Source organism: Coregonus lavaretus (assembly GCF_964263955.1).
Source record: "Coregonus lavaretus genome assembly, contig: HAP1_SCAFFOLD_207, whole genome shotgun sequence".
Lineage (NCBI taxonomy): Eukaryota > Metazoa > Chordata > Actinopteri > Salmoniformes > Salmonidae > Coregonus > Coregonus lavaretus.
Window position 1 is genome coordinate 747,501 of NW_028162914.1, and position 10,135 is coordinate 757,635.

The following is a 10,135-nucleotide window of genomic DNA, read 5'->3' on the forward strand; positions in this document are numbered from 1 at the left end:
AGAGAGAGAGAGAAAGACATTATCAAATCATCTTTACAGAGACTGATAACGGTACAAACACACTGATAATGTGGTTTGTGTATGTGTGTTTGTGTGTTTGTGTGTTTGTGTGTATGTGTGTTTGTGTGTATTTGTGTGCTTGTGTGTTTGTTTGTGTGCCAGAGTCACTATTATTTGAGTCACAAGCAAGTCTCAAGTCACAAGGTCCGAGTCTCAAGTCGAGTCCCAAGTAGAACGGGTTGAGTCTCGAGTCAAGGCCAAGTCGTGCATTCTAAGAGCAAGTCAAATCGAGTCACACATGTTTTCAAGTCAAGTAAAAAAACGTATTCAACTACAAATCGAGACCTTGGACTAGAATGTTTTATCTGACATTTCTGTAAAAAAATGAAAAACTAGAAAGTTCTATCTGCATAAAACCATTTGAACTTGGTGCTCTAAGGATGTGTGGTGGTGGTGGAGGAGGGGCCTCAGGGCACACAGTGTGGTGGTGGAGGAGGGGCCTCAGGGCACACAGTGTGGTGGTGGAGGAGGGGCCTCAGGGCACACAGTGTGGTGGTGGAGGAGGGGCCTCAGGGCACACAGTGTGGTGGTGGAGGAGGGCCTGAGGGCACACAGTGTGGTGGTGGAGGAGGGGCCTCAGGGCACACAGTGTGGTGGTGGAGGAGGGGCCTCAGGGCACACAGTGTGGTGGTGGAGGAGGGGCCTCAGGGCACACAGTGTGGTGGTGGAGGAGGGGCCTCAGGGCACACAGTGTGGGTGGTGGAGGAGGGGCCTCAGGGCACACAGTGTGGTGGTGGAGGAGGGGCCTCAGGGCACACAGTGTGGTGGTGGAGGAGGGGCCTCAGGGCACACAGTGTGGTGGTGGAGGAGGGGCCTCAGGGCACACAGTGTGGTGGTGGAGGAGGGGCCTGAGGGCACACAGTGTGGTGGTGGAGGAGGGGCCTGAGGGCATACAGTGTGGTGGTGGAGGAGGGGCCTAAGGGCATACAGTGTGGTGGTGGAGGAGGGGCCTGAGGGCACACAGTGTGTTGTGAAATCTGTGAATGTATTGTCATGTTTTTAAAATTGTATAATCTACCTTAATTTTGCCGGACCCCAGGAAGAGTAGCTGCTGCCTTGGCAACAGCTAATGGGGATCCATAATAAATACAAATACAAATACAAATAAGGTTATATCTGCAAACCAATCACAAGCCTGAACAAATACAGATGGACCAATCAGAACACGTCTTTGCCATCTTCCTCAAAGTATGGTCTAGGCTAGTCTAGACAGCAATAATGGTATGCAAGCAAAAAAACTACACTGTCAGAAATCTTAAAGTAAATTATATTGTCACATCGTTGTTCAGTGATGACAGTCATTCGTCTGAAGATCATAATACATGTCTTAAGAAAGAAGAATTCACTACAAAACAGTTCTGAGATTAGGGATGTGAAAAATGGGATGCTCAATATCTCAGAACTATGCTTTTTGCAATTCCAAATGAAAGCTTCATAAGTAAATGATCAATTTCAAGCAATTTTGACATACCAAAAGAGCAGGAGGTCTATGCTAGTAATAAGAGCAGGAGGTCTATGCTAGTAATAAAGAGCAGGAGGTCTATGCTAGTAATAAAGAGCAGGAGGTCTATGCTAGTAATAAAGAGCAGGAGGTCTATGCTAGTAATAAGAGCAGGAGGTCTATGCTAGTAATAAAGAGCAGGAGGTCTATGCTAGTAATAAGAGCAGGAGGTCTATGCTAGTAATAAAGAGCAGGAGGTCTATGCTAGTAATAAAGAGCAGGAGGTCTATGCTAGTAATAAAGAGCAGGAGGTCTATGCTAGTAATAAGAGCAGGAGGTCTATGCTAGTAATAAAGAGCAGGAGGTCTATGCTAGTAATAAAGAGCAGGAGGTCTATGCTAGTAATAAGAGCAGGAGGTCTATGCTAGTAATAAGAGCAGGAGGTCTATGCTAGTAATAAGAGCAGGAGGTCTATGCTAGTAATAAGAGCAGGAGGTCTATGCTAGTAATAAGAGCAGGAGGTCTATGCTAGTAATAAGAGCAGGAGGTCTATGCTAGTAATAAAGAGCAGGAGGTCTATGCTAGTAATAAAGAGCAGGAGGTCTATGCTAGTAATAAGAGCAGGAGGTCTATGCTAGTAATAAGAGCAGGAGGTCTATGCTAGTAATAAAGAGCAGGAGGTCTATGCTAGTAATAAGAGCAGGAGGTCTATACTAGTAATAAAGAGCAGGAGGTCTATGCTAGTAATAAAGAGCAGGAGGTCTATGCTAGTAATAAAGAGCAGGAGGTCTATGCTAGTAATAAAGAGCAGGAGGTCTATGCTACTAATAAAGAGCAGGAGGTCTATGCTAGTAATAAAGAGCAGGAGGTCTATGCTAGTAATAAGAGCAGGAGGTCTATGCTAGTAATAAGAGCAGGAGGTCTATACTAGTAATAAAGAGCAGGAGGTCTATACTAGTAATAAAGAGCAGGAGGTCTATGCTAGTAATAAGAGCAGGAGGTCTATGCTAGTAATAAAGAGCAGGAGGTCTATACTAGTAATAAAGAGCAGGAGGTCTATGCTAGTAATAAAGAGCAGGAGGTCTATGCTAGTAATAAGAGCAGGAGGTCTATGCTAGTAATAAGGAGCAGGAGGTCTATACTAGTAATAAAGAGCAGGAGGTCTATGCTAGTAATAAAGAGCAGGAGGTCTATGCTAGTAATAAGAGCAGGAGGTCTATACTAGTAATAAGAGCAGGAGGTCTATGCTAGTAATAAGAGCAGGAGGTCTATGCTAGTAATAAAGAGCAGGAGGTCTATGCTAGTAATAAAGAGCTGGAGGTCTATACTAGTAATAAAGAGCAGGAGGTCTATGCTAGTAATAAAGAGCAGGAGGTCTATGCTAGTAATAAAGAGCAGGAGGTCTATGCTAGTAATAAAGAGCTGGAGGTCTATACTAGTAATAAAGAGCAGGAGGTCTATGCTAGTAATAAAGAGCAGGAGGTCTATGCTAGTAATAAAGAGCAGGAGGTCTATGCTAGTAATAAAGAGCAGGAGGTCTATGCTAGTAATAAGAGCAGGAGGTCTATACTAGTAATAAGAGCAGGAGGTCTATGCTAGTAATAAAGAGCAGGAGGTCTATGCTAGTAATAAAGAGCAGGAGGTCTATGCTAGTAATAAAGAGCAGGAGGTCTATGCTAGTAATAAGAGCAGGAGGTCTATGCTAGTAATAAGAGCAGGAGGTCTATGCTAGTAATAAGAGCAGGAGGTCTATACTAGTAATAAGAGCAGGAGGTCTATGCTAGTAATACGAGCAGGAGGTCTATGCTAGTAATAAAGAGCAGGAGGTCTATGCTAGTAATAAAGAGCTGGAGGTCTATACTAGTAATAAAGAGCAGGAGGTCTATACTAGTAATAAAGAGCAGGAGGTCTATGCTAGTAATAAGAGCAGGAGGTCTATGCTAGTAATAAGAGCAGGAGGTCTATGCTAGTAATAAGAGCAGGAGGTCTATGCTAGTAATAAAGAGCAGGAGGTCTATACTAGTAATAAAGAGCTGGAGGTCTATACTAGTAATAAAGAGCAGGAGGTCTATACTAGTAATAAAGAGCAGGAGGTCTATGCTAGTAATAAGAGCAGGAGGTCTATGCTAGTAATAAGAGCAGGAGGTCTATGCTAGTAATAAGAGCAGGAGGTCTATGCTAGTAATAAAGAGCAGGAGGTCTATACTAGTAATAAAGAGCAGGAGGTCTATGCTAGTAATAAAGAGCAGGAGGTCTATGCTAGTAATAAAGAGCAGGAGGTCTATGCTAGTAATAAGAGCAGGCGGTCTATACTAGTAATAAGAGCAGGAGGTCTATACTAGTAATAAGAGCAGGAGGTCTATACTAGTAATACAGAGCAGGAGGTCTATACTAGTAATAAGAGCAGGAGGTCTATACTAGTAATAAGAGCAGGAGGTCTATGCTAGTAATAAAGAGCAGGAGGTCTATACTAGTAATAAAGAGCAGGAGGTCTATACTAGTAATAAGAGCAGGAGGTCTATGCTAGTAATAAGAGCAGGAGGTCTATGCTAGTAATAAAGAGCAGGAGGTCTATACTAGTAATAAGAGCAGGAGGTCTATGCTAGTAATTGTTGCTTGATGTCCCATTGCTGGTGAGCTTGCAAAGTAAACAATACAAATTATTGTTCACCAAACCATTTTTGGAGCTTTATATTTATTTATGGCATTCCTCTCTCCCTCCAATTTGACATTTGCACAGCACCCGATCCTCTAGCTGTACAGCAAATCAGCTATCTGTTCGGCAGCTCAGTGGTTCTCAAACTGTTTGAAAACAATTGCTTTCTGGTCGCTAATCAGGATATGTGGGTCTAACTTTAAACACCAACGCTGATGACTGGTGTGTGTGTGTGTGCATGTGTGTGTGTGTGTGTGCGTATGTATGTGTGTGTGTGTGTGTGTGTGTGTGTGTGTGTGTGTGTATGTGTGTGTACTGACTGTCTGCGTCTATCTGGTCAGTGTTCGGCACCAGTCGGCAGTTGTCACGGTCGTCAGGGATACCATCGTTGTCATCGTCATGGTCGCAGGCGTCGCCAATGCCGTCTCTGTCATGGTCAACCTGGTTGCTATTGGCAACGTAGCGACAGTTGTCGAGGGAGTTCTGATGACCGTCCTCATCTATATCCTGATTATCATCACAGCGATCACCTATCAGATCACTGTCTGAATCACTCTATACACACACACACACACACACACACACACACACACACACACACACACACACACACACACACACACACACACACACCTGGTTAGCATTACAGCAGTCCAAAAAGGTCCCTAATACGTTGTTCAGTTTACTGAGCTGAAATGTAGACCGTGCTGGCTGGTTTTAAACTGTAGACCGTGCTGGCTGGTTTTAAACTGTAGACCGTGCTGGCTGGTTTTAAACTGTAGACCGTACTGGCTGGTTTTAAACTGTAGACCGTGCTGGCTGGTTTTAAACTGTAGACCGTACTGGCTGGTTTTAAACTGTAGACCGTGCTGGCTGGTTTTAAACTGTAGACCGTACTGGCTGGTTTTAAACTGTAGACCGTGCTGGCTGGTTTTAAACTGTAGACCGTACTGGCTGGTTTTAAACTGTAGACTGTGCTGGCTGGTTTTAAACTGTAGACCGTACTGGCTGGTTTTAAACTGTAGACCGTACTGGCTGGTTTTAAACTGTAGACCGTACTGGCTGGTTTTAAACTGTAGACCGTACTGGCTGGTTTTAAACTGTAGACCGTACTGGCTGGTTTTAAACTGTAGACCGTACTGGCTGGTTTTAAACTGTAGACTGTGCTGGCTGGTTTTAAACTGTAGACCGTACTGGCTGGTTTTAAACTGTAGACCGTACTGGCTGGTTTTAAACGGTAGACCGTACTGGCTGGTTTTAAACTGTAGACCGTGCTGGCTGGTTTTAAACTGTAGACCGTGCTGGCTGGTTTTAAACTGTAGACCGTGCTGGCTGGTTTTAAACTGTAGACCGTGCTGGCTGGTTTTAAACTGTAGACCGTGCTGGCTGGTTTTAAACTGTAGACCGTGCTGGCTGGTTTTAAACTGTAGACCGTGCTGGCTGGTTTTAAACTGTAGACCGTACTGGCTGGTTTTAAACTGTAGACCGTACTGGCTGGTTTTAAACTGTAGACCGTACTGGCTGGTTTTAAACTGTAGACCGTACTGGCTGGTTTTAAACTGTAGACCGTACTGGCTGGTTTTAAACTGTAGACCGTACTGGCTGGTTTTAAACTGTAGACCGTGCTGGCTGGTTTTAAACTGTAGACCGTACTGACTGGTTTTAAACTGTAGACCGTACTGACTGGTTTTAAACTGTAGACCGTACTGGCTGGTTTTAAACTGTAGACTGTACTGGCTGGTTTTAAACTGTAGACCGTACTGGCTGGTTTTAAACTGTAGACCGTACTGGCTGGTTTTAAACTGTAGACTGTGCTGGCTGGTTTTAAACTGTAGACCGTACTGGCTGGTTTTAAACTGTAGACTGTGCTGGCTGGTTTTAAACTGTAGACTGTGCTGGCTGGTTTTAAACTGTAGACTGTGCTGGCTGGTTTTAAACTGTAGACCGTGCTGGCTGGTTTTAAACTGTAGACCGTGCTGGCTGGTTTTAAACTGTAGACCGTACTGGCTGGTTTTAAACTGTAGACCGTGCTGGCTGGTTTTAAACTGTAGACCGTACTGGCTGGTTTTAAACTGTAGACCGTACTGGCTGGTTTTAAACTGTAGACCGTGCTGGCTGGTTTTAAACTGTAGACCGTGCTGGCTGGTTTTAAACTGTAGACTGTGCTGGCTGGTTTTAAACTGTAGACCGTGCTGGCTGTGTACCACACACACAGGTAAACACACACACACAGGTAAACACACACACACACAGGTAAACACACACACACAGGTAAACACAAACACACAGGTAAACACAAACACACAGGTAAATACAAACACACAGGTAAACACAAACACACACAGGTAAACACAAACACACACAGGTAAACACAAACACACACAGGTAAACACAAACACACAGGTAAACACAAACACACAGGTAAACACAAACACACAGGTAAACACAAACACACAGGTAAACACACATACAGGTAAACACGAACACTGACATAAACAACATAAATGTTGTGTACCTGTGTCGGGTTGTGTACTAAAGGACAGTTGTCACATTGGTCCCCCACTCCGTCCAGGTCTGTATCTCTCTGCTCAGTGTTATACAGCAGGGGGCAATTATCACGCTCATTCAGCATCTCTACACACACAGACACACAGAGAGATCTACCATGGGAACGAATGGGTTAGGGCAGAGAGATCTACCATGTGAAGGAATGGGTTAGGGCAGAGAGATCTACCATGTGAACGAATGGGTTAGGGCAGAGAGATCTACCATGTGAAGGAATGGGTTAGGGCAGAGAGATCTACCATGTGAAGGAATGGGTTAGGGCAGAGAGATCTACCATGTGAAGGAATGGGTTAGGCAGAGAGATCTACCATGTGAAGGAATGGGTTAGGGCAGAGAGATCTACCATGTGAAGGAATGGGTTAGGGCAGAGAGATCTACCATGTGAAGGAATGGGTTAGGGCAGAGAGATCTACCATGTGAACGAATGGGTTAGGGCAGAGAGATCTACCATGTGAAGGAATGGGTTAGGGCAGAGAGATCTACCATGGGAACGAATGGGTTAGGGCAGAGAGATCTACCATGTGAAGGAATGGGTTAGGGCAGAGAGATCTACCATGTGAACGAATGGGTTAGGGCAGAGAGATCTACCATGTGAACGAATGGGTTAGGGCAGAGAGATCTACCATGTGAACGAACAACATGGTTACTTTTAAATTCAGAAAGGATTTTTGCAACAACAACAAAATACATTGACACCCTTCTGTTTTCTCAATGACATTCAATTCAGCACTGAAAAAAGGCGCAAGTTTAATTTTGTAATGACACACTAAATGATGACCACCAATCAGAGACCACTATGATGACACACCAAATGATGACCACCAATCAGAGACCACTATGATGACACACTAAATGAGTTGGATGGAACCTTTTTCTCTTCTTCTAATGCCTGTTAAGGGGAAAGTCTTCCAACAGTAACTGGAAGTAATTACATTACGTTACTGAGTTTGGGTCATCCAAAGTTATGTTACTGATGACAATTTTGGACAGGTAACTAGTAACAGATAACATTTAGAGAGTAACCTACCCAACCCTGCACACACACACACACACACACACACACACACACACCGTCTCCATCCATGTCGAAACTGCAGGCGTCTCCCTCTCCATTGCTGTCTGTATCAGTCTGTAAAGGGTTGGGGCTGAAGGGGCAGTTATCACAGCGGTCTCCAACTCCATCTCTGTCTGAGTCAAACTGACGAGGGTTGTAGTGTCCAGGGCAGTTATCCTGAGGAGAAGACATACCATGGAATACACACAGACACACACACACACACACACACACACACACACACACACACCATGGAATACACACAGACACACACACACCATGGAATACACACACACACACACACCATGGAATACACACAGACACACACACACACAGACACACACACACCATGGAATACACACACACACACACACACACACACACACACACACACACACACACACACACACACACCATGGAATACACACAGACCACACACACACACACACACACACACCATGGAATACACACACACACACACACACACACACACACACACACACACACACACACACCATGGAATACACACAGACACACACACACACACACACCATGGAATACACACACACACACACACACACCACCTGTACACACATTATACACACACACACACACACACACACACACACACACACTGTACACACATTATACACACACACACACACACACACACACACACACACACACCATGGAATACACACAGACACACACACACACACACACACACACACACACACACACACACCATGGAATACACACAGACACACACACACACACACACACACATACCATGGAATACACACACACACACACACCATGGAATACACACAGACACACACACACACACACACCATGGAATACACACACACACACACACACACAATGGAATACACACAGACACACACACACACACACACACACACACACAGACACACACCATGGAATACACACAGACACACACACACAAGACACACACACACACACACACCATGGAATACACACAGACACACACACACACACAATGGAATACACACACACACACACACACACACACACACACACACACCATGGAATACACACAGACACAGATACACACACACACACACACACACAGACACACACACACAATGGAATACACACAGAAACAAACAAACACACACACACACACACACACACAATGGAATACACACACACACACACACACACAATGGAATACACACAGACACAGACACACACACACACACACAATGGAATACACACAGATACAGACACACACAGACACACACACACACACAATGGAATACACACAGACACAGACACAAACACACACACAATGGAATACACACAGACACAGACACACACACACACACAATGGAATACACACAGACACAGACACAGACACAGACACACACACAATGGAATACACACAGATACAGACACACACAGACACACACAATGGAATACACACAGACACAGACACACACACACAATGGAATACACACAGACACAGACACACACAATGGAATAAACACACAGACACAGACACACACACACACACAACACACACACACACACACACACACAATGGAATAAACACACAGACACAGACACACACACACACACACACACACACAATGGAATAAACACAGACACAGACACACACACACACACACACACACACACACAATGGAATAAACACACAGACACAGACACACACACACAAAGCCTCACCCTCTCATCTAAGACATTGTCGTTGTCATCATCAGGGTCACAGGCATCTCCAAGGCGATCATTGTCAAGGTCTTCCTGTCCGGAGTTTGGCAGGGCGGGGCAGTTATCCTGTTAGCCAATCACAACACATTTCAGTTATTATATATTCAATCAAATCAATCAAATGTTATTGTAGGGGTTCTGGGCCTTACTAACTGTCCCATAACCTGTCTGAATGTGTCTATTTAACATGGCCGTGAGCAGCAGTGATCCCAGCAGGGTGTTAGATACCAAGGTCCAGGGATAGCTCTGTCCTGCCCTAGTGTATGTTTCTCCCCTAGCGGTGGGACCTGGAAGTGTTCTGTTCCGTCCCAGTCCACAACGCCCTAGTAACCCCCTAGTAACCCCCAGCCTACCTGAAGGTAATAGCGCTCACCGTTGCCCCTAGCGACAGGTTTTTAAACGCTTCTCCGGACGTCCAATTTCAAAGTGAATCTTAAGCAACCTGGGTGACTACCTACATTCAGCAACCTGGGTGACTACCTACATTCAGCAACCTGGGTGACTACCTACATTCAGCAACCTGGGTGACGACCTACATTCAGCAACCTGGGTGACGACCTACATTCAGCAACCTGGGTGACTACCT

The 10,135-nt window shown here is 44.9% G+C and overlaps 1 pseudogene across 1 annotated transcript in view; it reads right to left on the reverse strand.

Annotated features, from left to right (window-relative positions):
• Nucleotides 1-9,615, reverse strand: part of LOC311118688 (thrombospondin-1-like) — a 14,934-nt pseudogene extending 5,319 nt beyond the window's left edge. Inside the window, exons 1-4 of the transcript in view lie at nucleotides 9,508-9,615; nucleotides 7,794-7,953; nucleotides 6,673-6,791; nucleotides 4,478-4,712 (exon numbers count right to left, since the gene is read on the reverse strand). The product of the transcript in view is annotated as a thrombospondin-1-like (transcript). The remainder of the gene's footprint in view (nucleotides 1-4,477; nucleotides 4,713-6,672; nucleotides 6,792-7,793; nucleotides 7,954-9,507) is intronic.
• Between the last annotated feature and the right edge of the window lie 520 nt (nucleotides 9,616-10,135).